Genomic DNA, 22,038 nt, shown 5'->3' on the forward strand with positions numbered 1-22,038 from the left:
TATAACAAAGAAAAATACACCACAGGCATTTACCAATATATAACATAGATATAACAAAGAACATAGGTCCTCTTCATCAGAATAGAAGTGCACTACTATTCTGATGAAAAGGACCCATGTTCCTCGAAACGCATAAATATTGTGCACTTCTAATAAATGTTTTAACTTTTTTCTGCCTCTAACTGCACTCCATCAGCTCCTTGCACTATTATTTGACTAGTTTGTACGCTATCACACGAGGCGCTGCTGCCTGGCCTTTTTTCTCTCCCTTGTTTAGCTTCTGTGGAAGTGTCATCGGCAGATGCAGCGAGCGGGGGACCCAGAGACAAGGCAGGACACTGGGGGAGAGTGGAGAGGTACAGTTGTGCTCAAAAGATTACATACCCTGACAGAAGTTTTGCTTTCTTGTCCTTTTTTCAGTGAATATGAATAATAACACAAAAACTTTTTTCCACTCATGGTTAGTGGTTGGGTGAAGCTATTTATTGTCAAACAAAATTGTGCTGTTTTTTTTTAAGGCATAATTAAGGCATCCCCAAAACATTAGCAATCCACCTCTGTGCTTTACAGTAGGAATGGCGGTCCTTTCTTCATAAGCCTTGTTGACATCTCTCCAAAGGTAACCTCACGAAATGCCCTTGTTCCAGAAGTTTTGAGGCTTTTCTCTGTGTGGTTTGGTGTATTGTAGGTGACATACTATGTGGCATTTGCACAGTCATGGCTTTCTTCTGGATACAGTATCATATAAGCACTCTGTCAAACTCGACATGTTCTGGGAAGCGTATTCCTTCTGGGAAATTATCCAGAAAAAATTGGCCCTTTGCACTGGCCCTTGCACTTTCCAGTAGGTTGAGTAATTCCTTACAGATGTGTAAGCACATCTGTAACTGCTTACTTTAATGACGCACATATGAGGTATATAAGAGATTAATATTTATGGGGTATATTAAGATCATTAATATTTCCTGGCCTTAGTGTACCATTGGACAGCAGTGATTGGGGCAGCCTGAAGCTGCTTGAAGTGACCTGTCACTAAGGCTTGGTGATATTTTCCTGAAGATACCCATTTCTGAAATCATCAATGAAGTGCGGCAGTATGGTTAGGGAAATATTATATTTTCAATAAACAATGTTAAACTATTGCTGATTTGCCCATTTTTCTTTAAAGAGGACCTGTCAGCCGGGATGCCGTGGCGGAGCCTGGCATACGTAACCCTCCCTAGAAGTAATGCTCCTGGATCCGGTCCCTGGGCAGAGAAATCACATCTCTTTGGGCCGTGATTTCTCAACCCAGGGACCGGATCCAGGGGCGGGACTTCTAGTGAGGGTTAAGTATGCCGGGCCCCACCGGGGGGTCGGACGGGTCGCACGGCATCACGGCTGACAGGTTCCCTTTAAGTTCCTCCTTATTGTTCATCTTGAAGCAGCCACGCCATTAGTTTTCAGAGAGTCCTGTATTTCAGCTGATGGTATTTGTTGGTTTTTCTTTGTATCCTGAACAATTTTCTTGGCAGTTGTGGCCGAAATGTTTGTTGGTCTACCTGACTGTGGTTTGGTTTGTACAGAGCCCCTGATTTTCCCTTTGTTAATCACAGTTTGAACACTGCTGACTGGCATTATCAATTCCTTGGATTCCTTTCCTGTTTTATACAGTTCAAACTCACTCAGCTTTTATGCACACACAGAATGCAAGCCACCAGGTCACAGATGAGTATGTTATGTTTAGTAGCCATTCCAACCCATTTGTGTCAACTTTTGTGCATGTTATTATGTCATTATGATGATTTAAAAAGAGAAAACACAGTAGTTTAACAATAATGGCTTCACCCAACCACTAACCATGAGTGAGAAAAAAAAGTTTTTGTGTTATTCTCTGAAAAAAAGACAAGAAAGCAAAAATTCTGCTGGGGTATGTAAACTTTTGAGCACAACTGTAAGTATTACATTTTTATTATTTTCTATTTACTGATGTTGGAGGACTACCTTTAAAGCAAGGGCTGCAGGGACAGCACTATGTCTGTGCAGCCCTGCCTCCATGATTCTCGAGCTGTATAATAGGCTCAGCATGCTCACTTACCCTGAGGGTCAGGCCATCTAATATGGCCCTAAGGCTAGGTACACATATAGACCCAGGTTTATCAAGCTGTCTGCAATTCACACTGTCTTTTTCTCAAAGCAAGCAATCACAGCTCAGGTTTTATATCTTCTGAGTTCTTGTTAAACAATAACTTGAACTGTAATTGGCTGCTGTGGAAAAAAAACATGGTATCCTAGTCCCCATTCATAACCAATATAAGAAATAATAGACTGACAACCATGTAGTGAGATAACAATGACCACAATATTTATTATTCTTATACCCATTTACTCAAACAATTAACATTTATCAAGAAACCAGAATAAACTAACATCCTCCATACAAACATCGCTGAAAACTCAAGTCTTTAAAATATTTTATGGAGGACAACTCTTGAATACCGCCACTAGACTGCTGATCCTCCCTCTCGCCACTTCTTTTATAAGATTTCTCCTCTTCTCTACAAGCCGCCTTTATCCAATCAGATGAAAGAGCTTCCTGCCAGGCGCTTGACTGTGCCGTCAACAGTCACCGCAAATCAATAAGAAGGTACCAGCTAACATTGAGGTGAGAGGATACCATGTGTCATCCTGCCCTGTCAATATGTGTTCTGTCCCACAGATAAGGGTGCCTAGACACAGTGTGTGGGGAAAAAGCAGTGTGAGTTTCAGGCGGTGTAATAAATCAGGGCCTGTAGTATTTTGTCAGTATTTGTTTAACATTATGGAGCTCATTTTGTTTTATTTTATGATGAAAGAGAAATATGGTTATGGATAAACAATGAAAGAGAGAAAGTGTTTCTAAAACCGTTAAAGTCTTCTAATATTTCGGATGGAACTCTACACAACCCCTGCATCTAGGACTAGATGTCTGCACTGAGCCACCACTTAAGGCCCTATTCCACGGAACGATAATCGTCCTGTGGAATAGAAGGCAAGGATCAGCCGACATCGTTCATGTTGGCTGATTGTTGCAGTCGTTTGTGTTTCAAACATGTTGAAAAAAACCCGACTGTGATAGCAACGATCTGCTGTCGTCGCTCCGCGGAACAGGAGCGGCGGCAGCAGACCGCCACTATCCTCTATGGGCTGCCCAAACAATCTAGCGATTAGCGTGTGTAATGGCGGTGGCAGCGAGCAGGGAACGAGGAGCAAACGAGCGCTGACAGCACTCCTTTGCTCCTCACAGTAGGCCCGTGGAATAGGTCCATTATACAAAGCCTTTCTCTGCTTGTGGCAAAAGGCTTCAAAAGGCTTAATGTAAGGATAATCTCTAGCTCCTCTGCTTTTAGAGCTCACGCAAAGATGGGCACATGGACATTACTTCAGTGAGAACTTTGCCTGCAGCATGGAATCTAATGTGCGGGCACATGCTCCTACCCATGTCAACAGCAGAGCGGAGGGGTTATGGAGGCTTTGCAGCCAAAGTCCCATTTCATATAAACATATGTTGATCCACGGCAGAAAACCAGGCCTAACAGATACCCCAGTAGACCACCAATGAACCACCAATGAAGGCATTTTGACATCATTTAAATGTCGCTGTCAGTTTTGACAGCAGTGGCGCCATGATGTACCTTGTATGTCATGGCGTCTTGGGAGTTTTGCCATCTAATTCCACTAGGTGTGAAGAGTTAGAGAACAGCATACATCCCAACTATGTATCATTTCTGCAATATTTCTCATTATCTGCAGGAATCTGTATGTATGTGATATAGGTGTTACGCTCCTTAAAAGCCCAAAGTTAATACTTTTGTGTCAATAAAAAGTTGAGCTATGCCTGCCCCTGGCTCAGCCTCTAGAAAACAAGGATTAATAAACATCACAAGATCAGTCACAAAAAAAAAAAAACTTCTTAAAGTGAGAAGTTTACAAATGAAGAACTGAAAGCACAACTTTTATTAAAGGGAACCTGTTTCAATGAAAATGCAGTCCAGTATGCAGGTTTCAAGTTACAAAGGAGGAAGAGCTAAGTATTTAGTAAGGATATATGTGTATCCTGGACATAGCTCATCAAAATGTTGTTTAGGGTAAATTCACACGGGCGTATCTGCCAGGAGTCTCACGCACGAAATCCGCAGCTAATCCGCAATATACGTATTATTCTTATTATTATTAATACGTGTATTGCGGATTAGCTGCAGATTTCGTGTGTGAGACTCTCGGCGGATCCGCCAGTGTGAATTTACCCTTAAAAGCAAAGGTTTTAACATCATAAAAACATGACAGTTTTTCCAAAGCAATATTGGGGAAAGAAATCACATGACAGAAGTGCCTTAAAGTGTCACAGTCATTAAAAATAAATAAATGCTATCACATACAGCGGTGCCTTAGATTACGAGCATAATTAGTTCCAGGACCATGCTTGTAATCCAGATCCGCTCTTAAACCTAAGCAGAAAAATGGTTCCACACCCCAAAAATAATGATTTTTTAAATTCTAAAATAAACATGTGAACTTGGTTTTTAACCACTGTGGGGCACATTTATCAAACATGCCTGTAGCACATTTTTTCTGAGGTGTATGACCCACTGTATGTCATGTCACTTCTTTCAGCGGATCGCAGAATACGCCGGCCCATAGAATGGTGTCTATGGAGCCGTCGGAAAAACGTGTACCCGTGCGGGCGGACAGCTGACGGAATTCCGCTGACATTTTCCGTGAGAATTCCTCAGTCTGAACCCACCCTGACACTGGGTGGCCTGGAAGACAGTGGTGGAGTGGGATGGGTAATGGTCCTTCCTTTTACACGGAAAGATTATTGTTTGAATTTGCATGATAACGATCGAATTCGAACGATAATCGTACTTGTAAATGCAGTGAACAATCAATTGATGAGCAAAAAATCGTTCATTTTGATCTTTCAACATGTTCTCAAATCATCGTTGGTCGTTCGCAAAACATTCGCAGATCGTTCCGTGTAAACAGTCTTTCACCGATTTAACCTATGTGCGAGATAGGCTTAAGCGATCGCAAAACAATTTTTCCGTACGATATATCGTTCCATCTAATCGAAATCGGTAATCGTGCGATTGGGCAAATTATCGCTCCGTGTAAAAAGTACCATAAGTCTACACTTTTTTGTGTTATGTTCCCTGCAGTCTTTACTTTAATTTTCAGAGAGGACAGAATAACCAATTTACTAGGTTGACTAGGTAAAACTATATTTTCCCTAGGGTTTAGGCCTACTCATACATACGCAATTCTGAACAGAAAATAGGATCAATGTATTTCAATGGCCCCATTCACACATCTGTAGATGTGTACATAGCTCCGTACCGCAAAAATAGGACAGGCTCTAGTACGGACTGAAATTCCTCCACGGACACACCAATAGAACCCTATGTGACCCTATGGGATACGATCCGCAAAAAGTGACTAGATTATTATTAACCACATTTTTTCATTTTTGCAGATCAGCAAAAAATAAAGGATGCAATATGGATGGAAATTTGCGGATTGCTAATGGAGAATAGCAGACTGAAATTTGCGGAGTGAAAAATACACTGAAGTGTGAATAGACCCTTATGGTTGCATAAACATGCCATAGTCACCTCCTCCAGTCCCCATCCCTGTTCTCAACTGGTTTTCACTTCTCCAAGGTTCTGTGCCATCCAGACTCCACAGGAACTGCCAGTGCAAAACTTTGAGGGTACCTTAACCCTTAGAGGACCATGCCAATTTAAATTTTTGCGTTTTCGTTTTTTCTCTCCTTGTGCTTAAAAGACCATAGCACTTGCATTTTTTCACCTAGAATCCCACATGAGCCCTTATTTTTTGCGCCACTAATTGTACTTTGCAATGACAGGCTGAATTTTTTCATAAAGTACACTGCGAAACCAGAAAAAAATTCAATGTGTGGTGAAATTGAAAAAAAACCCTGCATTTCTTTTATTTGGGGGGGTTTTTGTGTTTACGCCGTTTGCCCTGGGGTAAAACTGACTTGTTATATATGTTCCTCAAGTCGTTACGATTACAATGATATGTAACATGTATAACTTTCATTGTATCTGATGGCCTGTAAAAAATTCAAACCATTGTTAACAAATATATGTTCCTTAAAACCGCTCCATTCCCAGGCTTATAGCGCTTTTATCCTTTGGTCTATGGGGCTGTGTGAGGTGTCATTTTTTGCGCCATGATCTGTTCTTTCTATCGGTACCTTGATTGCGCATGTGCGACTTTTTGATGTCTTTTTATTACAATTTTTCTGGATTTGATGTGACCAAAAATGCGCAATTTTGCACTTTGGTTTTTTTTTTACGCTTACGCCATTTACCGTGCGAGATCAGGAATTTGATAAATAAATATTTTGGGCGATTATGCACAAACAACCTTGTTACAATCTTGTTTATTTATTTTTATTTATAACATGGGAAAAGGGGGGTGATTCTGACTTTTATTAGGGGAGGGGGCTTTTTACTAATAACAATACTTTTTTTTTTACTTTTACACTTATACTAGAAGCCCCCCTGGGGGACTTCTAGTATAAGCACTCTGATCTCTCATACAGATCTATGCTGCATAGATCGATGTGATAGGCACATTGATTGCTTCCGGCTGCTGCAGCCGGAAGCAATCGAGTGCCAATCCAGGATCAGCGCCATTACGGCGCTGAGCCCGGACGGAGGAGGATGTGTGGATCGCTCTCCTGGAGGAGCGATCCACCCCACTAGACACCAGGGAACAACTGCATCAAGTGATCGGATGCAGCTGTCAACTTTGACAGCTGCATCCGATTACTTTATTAGCGGGCACGGCAAAAAAAAGTACCTTCCTCTCTTCGGGAAGGGAATCCCATTATCAATGACTTCTTGTGTTTGGGGTCTGCCAGTCAGCAGCTGCTGGTGACACCTAATAAAAAGGAGGTGGGGGGGTTACCCAACAGCACAAAGAAAGGTCAAGGGGGAGAGGGGTCAAATGACACAGACTGGGAAGAGAACACAAGTAGTAGGACAGTCTGCAGGGGAGACTCATACAGCTGTGTACAAGTATAGAGAGCTCATAAAGTAGGGGGGTGTACAGTCTTTACCAAGCACAATGCTCTAGTACTAGCACAAAGTAAAACTAATAGAAACTAACATGCCCAGGTAAAGAAGCCTACAAACCAGGCAGCAGCTCATGCAGGCTTATGTCACAGCGTGACCATTTCCATACACATGTGTGGACGAGTATTTTTAGTTCTTGGCACATGACTGAGGCGGCAGCCAGCAGTCAATCCTATGGGGATTTGTATACATGCAAATACACAAGCAAAACGCGTCCTCTGCCCTTACTATAAACCATAGCGCCCCGGCAAGGACGGTCTATGGCTCCATTCCTGAGAGTGCCCCGGCACACAGCACCGAGCACAGCGCCGACCTCCCCGGCTCCTCACTCCCGGCTGCTTCCTCTCCCGCCGCTTATCTCCCATCCCCAGGCGCTCGCCCCTCCCTCTCCTCACCAGCCGCCCGGGACCGCCCCTCTGGGCTCAGTCGCTCCTCTCAGTGACAACGTGCAGGGAGTACCCGCGATGTAGCGCTGCGCTCTGGCACTGGGACACTTTACCCGATAAGCAGCCTGGACAGCCCCGCGCTGCAGCCACTTGTTGCCCGGGACAGCCTGCATGTGCAGCCCTGCAGCTTGGGGCACAGTGCACACTGAGCGCTACAACCGCAAGCGCCGGCCACACAGATGCGAGAGAAGCAGAAGACGAGCCGGCAGCCCGGAGCTGAGCAACACTGCTGAGGACCTCACTCCACATGTGGGTAAGAGCTGCCGTGCTGTTATATCCGGAGACATGCCCAGCCTGGTGGTGACTCGTGTGGGAACTAGTTCTGTGTGGGGGCCCCACAGAGGGCTCCGGCTGCCCGGCACCCATAGCTTTGTGCATCAGTGTATATGCGGATATAGGGCTGTATGCATTAGTGTATATGCGGATATAGGGCTGTATGCATTAGTGTATATGCGGATATAGGGCTGTATGCATTAGTGTATATGCGGATATAGGGCTGTATGCATTAGTGTATATGCGGATATAGGGCTGTATGCATTAGTGTATATGCGGATATAGGGCTGTATGCATTAGTGTATATGCGGATATAGGGCTGTATGCATTAGTGTATATGCGGATATAGGGCTGTATGCATTAGTGTATATGCGGATATAGGGCTGTATGCATTAGTGTATATGCGGATATAGGGCTGTATGCATTAGTGTATATGCGGATATAGGGCTGTATGCATTAGTGTATATTCTGACATAGGGCTGTATATATGCGGATATAGGGCTGTATGCATTAGTGTATATGCGGATATAGGGCTGTATGCATTAGTGTATATTCTGACATAGGGCTGTATATATGCGGATATAGGGCTGTATGCATTAGTGTATATGCGGATATAGGGCTGTATATATGCTGATATAGCGCTGTATGCATCACTGTATATACTGCTTTGGGACTCTTCATCAGTGTATATGCTGCCATGCTACAGTGTATGCGCTGATAGAGGTGTACGCATCAGTATATATGCTGTCATGCAGCTTTCTCCATCAGTGTACACACTGCCAATGGGGTGGTATATACATTGATGTACACGTTATGATTGTTGGTAGAGGTCTTGTGCTTTTATTGGAGCATTAGAACTTTGTTGTCTGTACAGCGACTGTATTGCAGGCACTGGCCATTGTTTCAGACTCACATGTGTCTATTGTAACATGCGGCTGTTATGTATGTAATTACAGTGTAGGGAGTGCCATATGCCCCAAGACAGCACTTAGTGAATGAGGAATAAGGTGCAGGTAGTAAGCATGGTATACAACTTAGCCCTGCACCCCTATATGTATACAACTAAGGGAGCACAGAAGCCCTGCACCCCTATATGTATACAACTAAGGGAGCACAGAAGCCCTGCACCCCTATATGTATACAACTAAGGGAGCACAGAAGCCCTGCACCTCTATATGTATACAACTAAGGGAGCACAGAAGCCCTGCACCTCTATATGTATACAACTAAGGGAGCACAGAAGCCCTGCACCTCTATATGTATACAACTAAGGGAGCACAGAAGCCCTGCACCTCTATATGTATACAACTAAGGGAGCACAGAAGCCCTGCACCTCTATATGTATACAACTAAGGGAGCACAGAAGCCCTGCACCTCTATATGTATACAACTAAGGGAGCACAGAAGCCCTGCACCCCTATATGTATACAACTAAGGGAGCACAGAAGCCCCGCACCCCTATATGTATACAACTAAGGGAGCACAGAAGCCCTGCACCTCTATATGTATACAACTAAGGGAGCACAGAAGCCCTGCACCTCTTTATTTTTTTTTATTGTCAGGGCGTCCTTAGTTAAAGGGGTAGTGCAGCGCTAAACAATTATTCACTAAATAACACACATTACAAAGTTATACAACTTTGTAATGTATGTTATGTTAGTGAATGGCCACTTTCCCATGTTCCCCCCCACCCACACTAGACCCGGAAGTGTAGTGCTCTATACTCACCTGATCCGTGTTGACCCCCGTCCGCCATCTTGCACCAATGATGTAATTTTCGGGCGGCCCGCCGAACCGCTCCGACCGTCCCTTGTGCCGGCCACCCTCTGCCACGTCATCAGCTGCTCAGCCACGATTGGCTGAGCATAACTGTGCTCAGTACAGTACAGAGCATGTAAATAAGAGTCACCAAAACCCTCATGTATATGTTGCATAAAAGTACATGCAGGTTTCTAACTTTCAGCTTTCAATATAGCAGATTTTGCCCTCTCTGAAGATGCTTTGCAGAATCTGTGTAACCTGTGTAAGTATGGGGCAGCTGGCAGGCACGCTCAGGTGGCAGATCACCCTGCTCTGCTTTCCTTTCCTTCTCCATTCACCACATTGTTTTGATATCTGATAATAAGCTTGAACAGAATCTGAGCGGGGAGTTGTATAAGATCACTTTCATCTAGGTCCCATGTTAGATGCTTATGCAATTTGTAAAGATATGAAATATCAAGACTGAATATAATCCTAGCACATGAAATGAAGGGCCGCTGTATTCATGTCTTTAAAAGTTATTGCATTCCTTTCATGCAGATAATGGTCTTTCTATATGGCAGTCTTATGCTGCGTTTACGCGGAACGATTATCAATCGAATTTTCACAATAACAATTGAATTTGAGAGATAATCTTTCCGTGTAAACACAGCAAACAATCAAGTGACGAGCGAGAAATCGTTCATTTTCATCTTTCAACATGCTCTAAAATCGTTGTTCGCTAAAAATTCGCAGATCGCTTTGTGTAAACAGTCTTTCACAGATTCACCCTATGTGAAAGATGGGCTTAAGCGATCTTAAAAACGATCACAATAACGAATATTCTTACGAATTTTCGAACGATTTATTCGTCTAAACACTGATCGTTCTAAAAACCTAATTGTTGCTTCAAAATCGTTAAATGATCAATTGGGCGAATTATCGTTTCGTGTAAACACTCCTAACTAGGAGACACATGACCTCTCTGTACTGTACTGCAGAAACAGGCTTTATAATTTCCTTCTGGTCCTTGGTTCATGTAGATGGATACAGTATAGAGATGATACTTTTACACAATATGAAGCGTTCACACAAATGACCTTAAATGACACTCAAGCTTCCTGTTTTGTACAGATCACTTTCCAGCAGTGTCCTCTTTATCATCTCAGACAGGATTACAATGAAAGGTGAAAGCAGTTGATGGTAAGGGTGGGTTCACACTACGGAATCTGCGCAGAGAGGTTCCAGCAGATTCTGTTGCTGGTACCCGCTCGCGGCGGCGCGCATCTCCGCCTTTGCCATAGACACCATACTATGGCCGGCCCGATTCTGCTGTCTGCCAAAAGAATTGACGTGTCCTGGTGTAAGCGGTAAGTATACACTTAAAGACAACGTAAAAGACAACGATCAGCTGATGATAATTTCTTTGCTGATCGGTGTCTTTTTTTTATGGTGCGTTTACACAGAGAGATTTATCTGACAGATTTTTGAAGCCAAAGCCAGGAACAGACTATAAACCAATAACAGGTCATAAAGGGAAGACTGAGATTTCTTCTTTTTTACATTTCTGGCTTTGGTTTAAAAAATCTTTCAGATTAGGCAGATTATCACTCCGTGTAATAGGGCCCTTAAGGGTAGAAACACACACACCGGATCCACAGCGGATTTTTGAATATGTGACAGCCCCCTTAGGGGTATAAACCCACACACCGTATACGCAGTGTATTTACTGCTGCGATACGCAGCAAATAGGCAACAAATACGCAGCAGATTAGATCTAAATAACTGAACACAGCATCAAATCTGCACCATCAAATCTGCTGCAGATCTGCTGTGTATCTGCTGCGTATACGGTGTGTGTGTTTGTACCCTAAAGGAGAAGTCCAGCGAAAATTTTTATTGAAATACTGGATAAAATGGTGATGTCACGCCCCGACTCCCGGACTTCTCCTTTAATCCCCCCACCGGCCTGTACATACATTACCTGCTTTGCACTCCGCCTTGCTTTGGGGGCTCCCGGCTGGACATCTTGCTTAGCCAATCCGTGTGAACCGGCTGCGGCGGGGCAGCACACTGAGTAAAAGCGTCGGAACGCTGCCTGCCTCAGTGTCATACAGTCTGTCTATGGGAGGGCTCACGCGCCTCCGCTCAAAGAGTTAACATGTCAAGCCCTCTGCCGCTTTTACTCCGTGTGAACTTGCCCTAAGAAAAGATCTTCAGTAACTCATGCTGAGGACAGGGCCTCCCCTCTCCCTGTAGAATGACCCCTGCAAAGGTCACATAACATGCCTAGAAAACTGCGTAGGGTCTGGTTCAGTCTGATCTACATATGTCTAAGGGGCCTGCTGAAAGCATTTCTCTAAATGCTATTAAAAACAGCTTTTAATAAAATTGTACAAAACTTTTTTAGAACTTTTTACAACTAGAAAAATAAATTTTAAAAAAAGGGGGGCAGAGCGCAGTATAAAGGGTGTGGCCGACAATCAAAATTACTATTACACTGGTGTAAATTATAGTGGAAATCTACGCCAGCTTGAAGTTGACATAGATTTAATTCTGTCCTAAGATCAGCTGCTGCACTGATCTGGTTGTGATACTACCTATGACGGTCAGGAATCAGGAGCACACATACTTGTACATGCATACTACTTCCCGGCTTAGGACTGTTGGGAAAGGACATTTTACATATAATAAAAATGGCAGTGCTTACCATTGTTTGTTGTGATGATCCTCCTAAACCTTGCTGGCGCTCACATTGTGAGATTCCACATGTCAGAAGTAAGCCTTCTGAGATGTGGGGGGCACTGTGCAGCTATTGGATATGTCCACACAAGACAATTACAATGTAGTACTCACAGGAAAAGAGCTTGTATTAGATTTTATCATCTCACACTTCCCATCTGCCTCTTAATATCTTTCTCCAACCTCCTCCCTCTGCCTCTCTCAGCTTACTAACTCTCTAATACATAAGAATAGGAATATCCATGGACATAGTCTTCTATAGACGCTGCCCAGTTTCTAACGCTACGATTTCTCCTTCCAAGCACTCAGACCATAAACTTCTCTTCTCTAATACAAAATATAAATAAATCCATTTCTCCTTGTGCAGCCAAGTATCAGCCTATCTCTAATCTCCATTACATCTCTTAATTAAAACTTTTTGACCCCTTATAGTCTGTTTTCTGCACTTGTGACTCTACAGAAACTTTACAGAAGTCTATTGATCTGCCTGCCTGCGCCATCCTGGTATTCTTCTTACTATTGGGGTTATCGTGCTGTACAACAAAGCTATACTTACTTGTATTCAGGTCCAGTCTCCTGAATACAGCTTTTTAGCCTTGGCTGGTTTGAAAAAAAAGAGACTAAACACATGAAGTTCCAGCCAGTACAAAGAGTCACGGCTCAGTGTGTCCACCAATCACATTGGCTTCCTCCCATGACTGCCTCCTTAGTGACCGCAGATGACCTGGAACTTTGTTTAGACTCTTTAGGAAAAACATGTCTAAACACAATTCCCGTGTTTATTTATTTATTTTTTTTCATGGGAAATTGCAAACATACTTTATACCACATCTACTGTTCATTTAGATTTTGAAAGTTATAACGACAGTGAGACTTTAAATTTCTACTGCACATGCATTGGGTAGAGGTGTCACTACCAAAACAACCACATCACACCAAACAATTTTTATAAGTTTGGTCCCCTATAATTCATGTTGTGGTAAATACTTTTGATCAAAAATTTTAGGAGGGATACCTTTATTGGCCCACAAAAATGTTATAATTGTGAGCTTTCGGGATTCTAAAGATCCCTTCGGCAGACAAGTTTACAAATGAATGACTTCAAATTTTACAAATGAAACAGCACAACATTTTAGGGATGTTTCAAGCAAGAAAAGAGAGACATCTGTGAATGGTGGTGGTGGTGGTGGGGGCAGGGCCGTTTTAATACATTGGCGGGCCCGGTGCACAAACCTCGAAAGTGGGCCCCCCCCCCCCCCGGCACGTTATCAGAATCGGTGCTCCACACACAGTATAATGCCCTGAATGTGCCCCCACTCTGTATTATACATAAGGTATAACACTATTTCCACCATACAGTGATTACATATTACATGAAAACTGCACTGAACAGAACTGAAAGATATCACCAATGATACCATTACATAATACTGCCACACCATGACCACTATCACTACAGACCCTATAACAGAAAGAAGTTACATCCAGTGACTCACATGGGGCGTCTTCTCCGATCTGTCACTTTTTCTTTTTTTTCTCCATCCAGCATGGGCCACCTTGATGTCTCTCCCGACTGTGAATCCTCTCTCCAGAATCTGCCAGAGAAACATTTTAGGCTCCAATACATACAGTAGTTATGTCCCCTGTACCCCTATATAGTAGTTACCTCCCTCTGTACCCCTATATAGTAGTTACCTCCTTCTGTACCCCTATATAGTAGTTACACCCTTCTGTGCCCCTATATAGTAGTTACACCCTTTTGTGCCCCTATATAGTAGTTACACCCTTTTGTGCCCCTATATAGTAGTTACACCCTTCTGTGCCCCTATATAGTAGTTACACCCTTCTGTGCCCCTATAGTTTTAATGTGTCCCTTAATAAGTAGATATGCTCTGGGCCCCAGTATAGTAGTAAGGTCCCTATATAATATAGGACACTCTGTGCAGCCCCAATGTAGTATAGACCCCTTGTGTGCTGCCCTCAGTAGTATATACCCCTTGTGTGCTGCCCTCAGTAGTATATACCCCTTGTGTGCTGCCCTCAGTAGTATATACCCCTTGTGTGCTGCCCTCAGTAGTATATATCTCCCCCTGTGCTTCCCCCCGTAGTATATAGCCCCCTATGCACTTCCCCAAAAAGTATCTAGTCTCCCTGTGTGCTCTCCCCCTGTAGTATATAGCCCCCAGTGCTCCACCCCAGTAGTATATAGCCCCCTGTGCTCCCCACAGTGGTATATAGCCACCCTGTGCTTCCCCCCAGTGGTATATAGCCCCCCCCTGTGCTCCCCTCCTCCCCCCAGTGGTATATAGCCCCCCTGTGCTCCACCCAAGTGGTATATAGCCCCCCTGTGCTCCCCCCCCAGTGGTATATAGCCCCCCCCCTGTGCTCCCCTCCTCCCCCCAGTGGTATATAGCCCCCCTGTGCTCCACCCAAGTGGTATATAGCCCCCCTGTGCTCCCCTCCTCCCCCCAGTGGTATATAGCCCCCCTGTGCTCCACGCCAGTGGTATATAGCCCCCCTGTGCTCCCCTCCTCCAGTGGTATATAGCTCCCCCCCTTCATAGTATATAGCCCCCAGTGCTCCACCCCAGTAGTATATAGCCCCCTGTGCTCCCCACAGTGGTATACAGCCGCCCTGTGCTTCCCCCCCCCAGTGGTATATAGCCCTCCTGTGCTCCCCCAGTGGTATATAGCCCCCCCTGTGCTCCCCTCCTCCCCCCAGTGGTATATAGCCCCCCCTGTGTTCCCCTCCTCCCCCCAGTGGCATATAGCCCCCCTGTGTCCCCCTCCTGCCCCCAGTGGTATATAGCCCCCCTGTGCTCCACCCAAGTGGTATATAGCCCCCCTGTGCTCCCCTCCTCCCCCCAGTGGTATATAGCCTCCCTGTGCTCCACCCCAGTGGTATATAGCCCCCCTGTGCTCCACCCCAGTGGTATATAGCCCCCCTGTGCTCCACCCCAGTGGTATATAGCCCCCCTGTGCTCCACCCCAGTGGTATATAGCCCCCCTGTGCTCCACCCCAGTGGTATATAGCCCCCCTGTTCTCCACCCCAGTGGTATATAGCCCCCCTGTTCTCCACCCCAGTGGTATATAGCCCCCCTGTGCTCCACCCCAGTGGTATATAGCCCCCCTGTGCTCCACCCCAGTGGTATATAGCCCCCCTGTGCTCCACCCCAGTGGTATATAGCCCCCCTGTGCTCCACCCCAGTGGTATATAGCCCCCCTGTGCTCCACCCCAGTGGTATATAGCCCCCCTGTGCTCCACCCCAGTGGTATATAGCCCCCCTGTGCTCCACCCCAGTGGTATATAGCCCCCCTGTGCTCCACCCCAGTGGTATATAGCCCCCCTGTGCTCCACCCCAGTGGTATATAGCCCCCCTGTGCTCCACCCCAGTGGTATATAGCCCCCCTGTGCTCCACCCCAGTGGTATATAGCCCCCCTGTGCTCCACCCCAGTGGTATATAGCCCCCCTGTGCTCCCCTCCTCCAGTGGCATATAGCCCCCCTGTGCTCCCCTCCTCCAGTGGCATATAGCCCCCCTGTGCTCCCCTCCTCCAGTGGCATATAGCCCCCCTGTGCTCCCCTCCTCCAGTGGCATATAGCCCCCCTGTGCTCCCCTCCTCCAGTGGCATATAGCCCCCCTGTGCTCCCCTCCTCCAGTGGCATATAGCCCCCCTGTGCTCCCCTCCTCCAGTGGCATATAGCCCCCAGTGCTCCACCCCAGTAGTATATAGCCCCCTGTGCTCCCCACAGTGGTATATAGCCCCCTGTGCTCCCCACAGTGGTATATAGCTCTCCTGTGCTCCCCAGTGGTATATAGCCCTCCTGTGCTCCCCCCAGTGGTATATAGCCCCCACTGTGCTCCTCTCCTCCCCCAGTGGTATATACCCCAGTGCTCCACCCCAGTAGTATGTAGCCCCCTGTCCCCCCCCCCATGGTATATGGCCCCTTTTGCTCCTCCCCCCCTATGCTCCCCCCATAATGTATAGCCCCCCTGTGCTCCCCCTCCCATATAGTATATAACATAAAAAAAAAAAATCACTTATACTCACCTGGGTCCCCGCGTTCCTCTTCACTTTGCATCTTCTGGCTGGACCGCTGCGTTCACTAGAGGCCGCTCTCCCCTTCTCCTGGCGGCGACGTAAAGACGTCACTCGGCGCCGACGCTAGAAGGGGAGTGCGGCCTCTAGTGAACGCAGTGGTCACAAGAGTGACTGACAGGGAGAGAGCCAATGGCTCTCTCCCTGTCAGTGCTGCTGCTGCACGGTATCTATGAGCGCTCGTTTTACGAGCGCTCATAGCTACAGTGCAGAGCGCAGTAGCGATGGGGGGCCTCAGGGGGCGCCATCGGGATGGGTAAGTAGATTAATTACATACCCATGCGGATGGCGCTCCCCCCTGACAGGCCGGCGGCCGGAGCCCTGTGCGGCCGCATTGGTCGTGCACGTGCACCATTGGCCCTATGGTTAAAGCGGCCCTGGGTGGGGGGTGTGTGAGGGTAGATACATCACATAGATAAACCAGTGTAATAAAAAGGATTTGTGGTAAATGAGAGGTTATTTAGAAATCCAAGATTCTTGGTCAGTTCAGTCTTATCTGCGGAGTGTGTCCATGTAGTGGGTCATAAATCCAGGTGCCAGGTTTAGTCCATGTGTTAACGACTGGAATATTTTTATCAATTTGCGTTCCCACACTTTCCTCTCTCTGTCATTCTGGAAATGACCTTTAAGGGCCACAACCTTTAAATCTGTCATTCTATGGTCTGGTCCTGAAAAATGTAGGCCTACAGGGATGTTGAGACTTCTTTTTATTATGTGTCTCTGTAAATTTATTCTAGTCTTCTATTTCTGTTTTGTTTCCCCAATGTAAATCCCTGTGGGGCATCGTGTACATTTTATCATATAGACCACATTGGAGGATGTACATGAAAAAGCATCAGTGATTGTATAGTACTGATGTGTATTGGGGATGCGGATTGTGGCTGTTTGTAGTATGTGGGGACATGTGCTGCATTTTATGTTGTTACAAGGAGAGGTGCCAGTCTCTGTTGTTGTTAGAGCACTTTGTACAAGTAGGTTTCTTAAATTTAGGGAAACTGAGGTAACTCTGGGAAAATCTCCTTCAGTCTGTTGTCCCTCCGGAATATCGGCTGTAGTTGAGCAACAATCTTTTTTAGAATGTTTAATTGAGGGTTATAGGTGACGATTAACAGTACTCAGCTATTCTCCTCCTTTCGCTTATATTCCAGGAGGCTTTGTCTTAGAATTCTATAACCAATAGATGGTAGCCTTGTTTTAAGAATGTCTCCCTTAAAGGGAACCAATCACCTCAAAAACGCATATATAGCTTTTTAAATGTGCTGTTAGAGCCCACAGCACACTTTCCATACATGTTTCTATTTACTCCCTGCCTCCTCCGTGTAATCCATAAAGTAACTTTATAAAACTGGCGCCCGGTATCCAAATTACATCAGGTAAATTACATCACCTGGGCGGTGTTCGGCTAAATGGTAGTCACAGTCAGTCTGGGTCCCCTGGGCGCTCTTCGGCAGTAATCACGCCCCTCTGGGCGTGATTCAAATCACCCAGTAGCTCCGACGTCACTCGACAGCGCGCCGTGCACAACGTCGGCGCACCTATGTTCTTAAGCCGCCGCGCATGCGCAGTACAGCCGCTCCCATTCAGGCTGTACTGCGCCTGTGCAGAATAGCCTGGAACTCAGTGCGAGCCGGAGTTCGAGGCTATTCTGCACAGGCACAGTACAGCCTGAATGGGAGCGGCTGTACTGCGCATGTGCGGCGGCGTGCACGGCGCGCTCCCGAGTGACGTCGGAGCTACTGGGTGATTTGAATCAAGCCCAGAGGGGCGTGATTACCGCCGAAGAACGCCCAGGGGACCCGGACTGACTGTGACTACCATCTAGCCGAACACCGCCCAGGTGACTACCTGATGTAATTTGCATACCGGGCGCCAGTTTTATAAAGTTACTTTATGGATTACACGGGGGAGGCAGGGAGTATATAGAAACATGTATGGAAAGTGTGCTGTGGGCTCTAACAGCACATTTAAAAAGCTATATATGCATTTTTGAGGTGATTGGTTCCCTTTAAACATAATAGGTGTTGTTCTCTATCTTTATCATTGGAACAAATCTATATGTATTCCACGGCTTGGCTATAAATGATGGACTTCTTTGTGTGATGTGGAAGAAAACCGTTCAGTTTTAGGTATGCCGGGTGGCCTGTAGGTTTCTGTTGTTGTCCCAATACCAGAGATGATTGGTCTCCCTGGATTACCTTCTTTATGTATTTTTGGTAGAATGTAGTAAGTCCCCATTTTGGGAGTGTCATTTTGGTAATGTCACAACCCCACTCCCAGAGCTGTTCGGGCTGTGGCTGCTGGAGTGGATGATGGTAGAGGGATGCTCAGTGTCCCTCCAGTGCCCTGTGTCCCTTAGTGTCCCCCTGCCATCATCCTCTCCAGCAGCCACAGCCCGCACAGCTCTGGGAATCGGGTCGTGACATCACAATGTTATCCAGGAAGTGAAGCCCTGATGTAAGTAGTAAGTGCAGGGAAAAAGCCCTTTATGTGCATTTCCCATAATAAGTGTATATTGGTGATTTGTATAGGTTTTGAGGGGCTTTAATAAAATTTTTCGCCAGACTTCTCCTTTAATGGTGATATTCCTGTTAAGTTTTAGAGATTTTATAGCTTTCCTTTACTCTGTACTGAGGTTATGTGTTTGGTTGTGTGGTTTATCCAAAATGCCAGGTTTAACTTTCTTTCTAAAGCAGTCTATGTAGTAATCCAGAGTTTGATTGACAATCTTTTTTGTAGGTTCTTGTTCCATGTCAGTTTGAGTTAAGATCCATTCTGTCATTAAAAAACTCTTTTAATCACAATGTCAGTGACCCATAGTGTTTGTATGGGAGGGCTTGCGCGCCTCCATTCTCTGTCAATGTCATGCGAGCCCACCCATACAGACACTATGGGACACTGAGGCAGGCGGAATTCCGCGTTGGAGATCTCCACAGCGGAATTCTGCTGAATTTGCTCAGTGTGAACTGGCCCTTAGTAGAGTTTCTTATTCTTGTTAATTATAAGTTGATGTTATAGTTTGTTGTGGAAATTCCAAAGTATTTCCATTGTTGAGCAAAATGTAGGTATTGTTCTCTTCTTGCTGTAAAAAAAAAAAAAAAATTGAAGAGGTGATTCCTCAGACGTTCAGATATTCTGCATCACAGTTTCTGTGCAAAGTATTGTAGGCACACAGAGTTGGGTCCTTGTCCATGAGACCCTTGGGGGTTAAATTATCCTCCTGGCTTTGGAATAGGAAGATGTCACTTTTCAGTTTTTCAGTTGAGGCAGTTTCGTCAGACGGTTTTTAAGATCCATTTGTGTTTGGTACATTCACACTTCACATATAAAACCAAACCAAAACTAAAATTCTTTGATCAAAAGTATTTCCCACCACATTGATTTATCTGGCTAACACCTTACTATACTATTTTTTTCCCCAGGAATAGATTTGAAAAGAGTAGAAATCTCAGTCTTTCCTTTATGACCTGTTCTCTGTTTATAGTCCATTCCTGGCTTTGGCTCAAAAATCTGTTAGATAATTTGTTGGTGTGATAGGGCCCAAAGAATGCTTCAATTCCACCACATTGATCCTAGAAAAAAATCTTGCCAGATACACTCCAGTGTACTAATCAATCATCCTTACTCATATTTCCTTCAGTACAAGTGGATGGTGTTTGATCTGCACATCTTCCACCCCCTTCCAACTTCCTCCCTTCATCCCCCTGTCATGTCCCTCTGATAAAACACTAACAGAGATCTGGGATTTACCCTTATGAAGCTATACTTAATGTACGTATGTTTCACCCTACTGTACATTTATTTCTTTGAGTCCGATCTTCTGTAAATCGCTGCATGATTGTTGGATTTTATTTTTATCATATACTGAGACACTGATCTTTCATAATAACCTCATTTGAATTCTTCCTTCCTCACCATCTCCCTCCCCCTCCCTTTTTCCCCTAATGGACTGTTCCCTAGTTTGTTGTATGTAACAAAGTTTGTTGCCATCTCCACCCCCTGTTAGGTCAAGTTCACACTGAGCAAAAGAGTGGGAATTCCATGGCGGAACTCTCTGCCTGCCTCAGTTTAGCACAGTGTGTCTATGGGAGGGATTGCACACCTCAGCTTCCCTTGCTCTCCATTCAAAAAATTCACATGTCAATTCTTTGAGCGAAGATTGATGAAAATGGTGAAGAGTTCCGACACTTTTGCTCTGTGTGAACAGGCCCTAAGAGAATTAGAAGAAAATACTTAATAAAACTTTGTTTTAAAAAAATCTTTGGCCCTGTCTAAACATTGGATGTGTGGCCGATAAAAATGAATTGAAATGGCCACGCAATTGAGTCTTGTAAAGACTCTTCAAGCTAGCTTGCTGTCTCCTGGCTATCAACTTTCATAATACCAACCTCTCACTCCTGTCCCCATGACTTTGGTGCTGCACCATATCAGACTTAAGCCCCTATTACACGGGGCGAAGAGAGGGAGCAAGCAAACGCCGACCTGTCAGGTCAGTGCTCCCTTGCTCCACTCAAGCCGGCGCTATTACACATGTCGGCAGTGAGTGGGTAAGAGTTGGTGGTGCTTCCCGGGTCATTGCTAAATTTTCCTGGCAGCCCATGGAAGATAGAGGTGGTCTGCTGCCGCCGCTCCTATTGCAAGGGGTGACCACAGCATATCGCTGCTATCGTGATTTGTTTATTTTTTAACAACAAATTCAGATGATCGTTGTTTTCTATTACACAAGACAATCATCAGCCAATATCAGCAGAATATGGCCGACAATCACTTTGTGTAATAGGGGCTTTATTCCTCATGGCTACAGTTTTAAATGTGTGGTGCGGGCGTTTCGTTCATTATGCTCAGTGGGGTTCCCCACCAATCCAAAGTGATGGCATATACTAGAAAAATTCCATCACTTTATAAGGTGGAATTACCACTTTGAGTTATTTAGTCCATTCTTCAGCGGGGAGAGAGGAGACGTGTGAGTCTCCCACAGACTGCTATTATGACACTGAGGCTGGCGTGATTCCACGACGGAGAATTCCGCCATGGAATTCCACCATTTTTACTCTGTGTGAACTGGCCCTAACCAGGGAATTCCTAAACAAACTGCCTCTTGAGAGGAGCTCATTAGAATAGCTCCACCCTCCTTCTGGACCTTTCTCCTAGCTTGTGTAGTACACTAAGGCCCCATTCCCACTGAGCAAAGGTAGCGGAATTCCGTTAGCCTCCCGCTCATAATGGGAGTCTATGGGAGGCGCGCGCTCCTGCTCTGTACGCGCTGAAGAATGAACATGTTCATTCTTCAGCGCGTACAGAGCAGGAGCGCGCGCCTCCCATAGACTCCCATTATGAGCGGGAGGCTAACGACATTCCGCGGCGGACAATTCCGTTGCGGAATTTCGCTACGTTTGCTCTGAGGGAACGGGGCCTAAGAAGGCAGTTGATGTTACTATGGTAATTCCCTGAGTGTGATTTGTGTGTTTAGTTATGATGAACTATGCTGAAAAAGGACCGCGTCACTGAGATCCCTGCACCTGTAAAAGAAAAAAAAAAATCTTAGTTGGGGTTCACATCTTGGCATAGGGCTCCCAATGTTTTTGTACATGTTGTACCTGTGGTTTCCATTGGGCT

At 45.3% G+C, this 22,038-nt stretch overlaps 1 protein-coding gene across 2 annotated transcripts in view; it reads left to right on the top strand.

Annotated features, from left to right (window-relative positions):
* Nucleotides 1-7,580: 7,580 nt before the first annotated feature.
* Nucleotides 7,581-22,038, top strand: part of C1H15orf39 (chromosome 1 C15orf39 homolog) — a 60,707-nt gene continuing 46,249 nt past the window's right edge. For both annotated transcript variants that reach the window (XM_069981737.1, XM_069981762.1), the window contains exon 1: nucleotides 7,581-7,823. The gene's annotated coding sequence lies outside the window, so the exon portion shown is untranslated. The remainder of the gene's footprint in view (nucleotides 7,824-22,038) is intronic.

This window comes from Dendropsophus ebraccatus, chromosome 1 (genome assembly GCF_027789765.1).
Source record: "Dendropsophus ebraccatus isolate aDenEbr1 chromosome 1, aDenEbr1.pat, whole genome shotgun sequence".
NCBI lineage: Eukaryota > Metazoa > Chordata > Amphibia > Anura > Hylidae > Dendropsophus > Dendropsophus ebraccatus.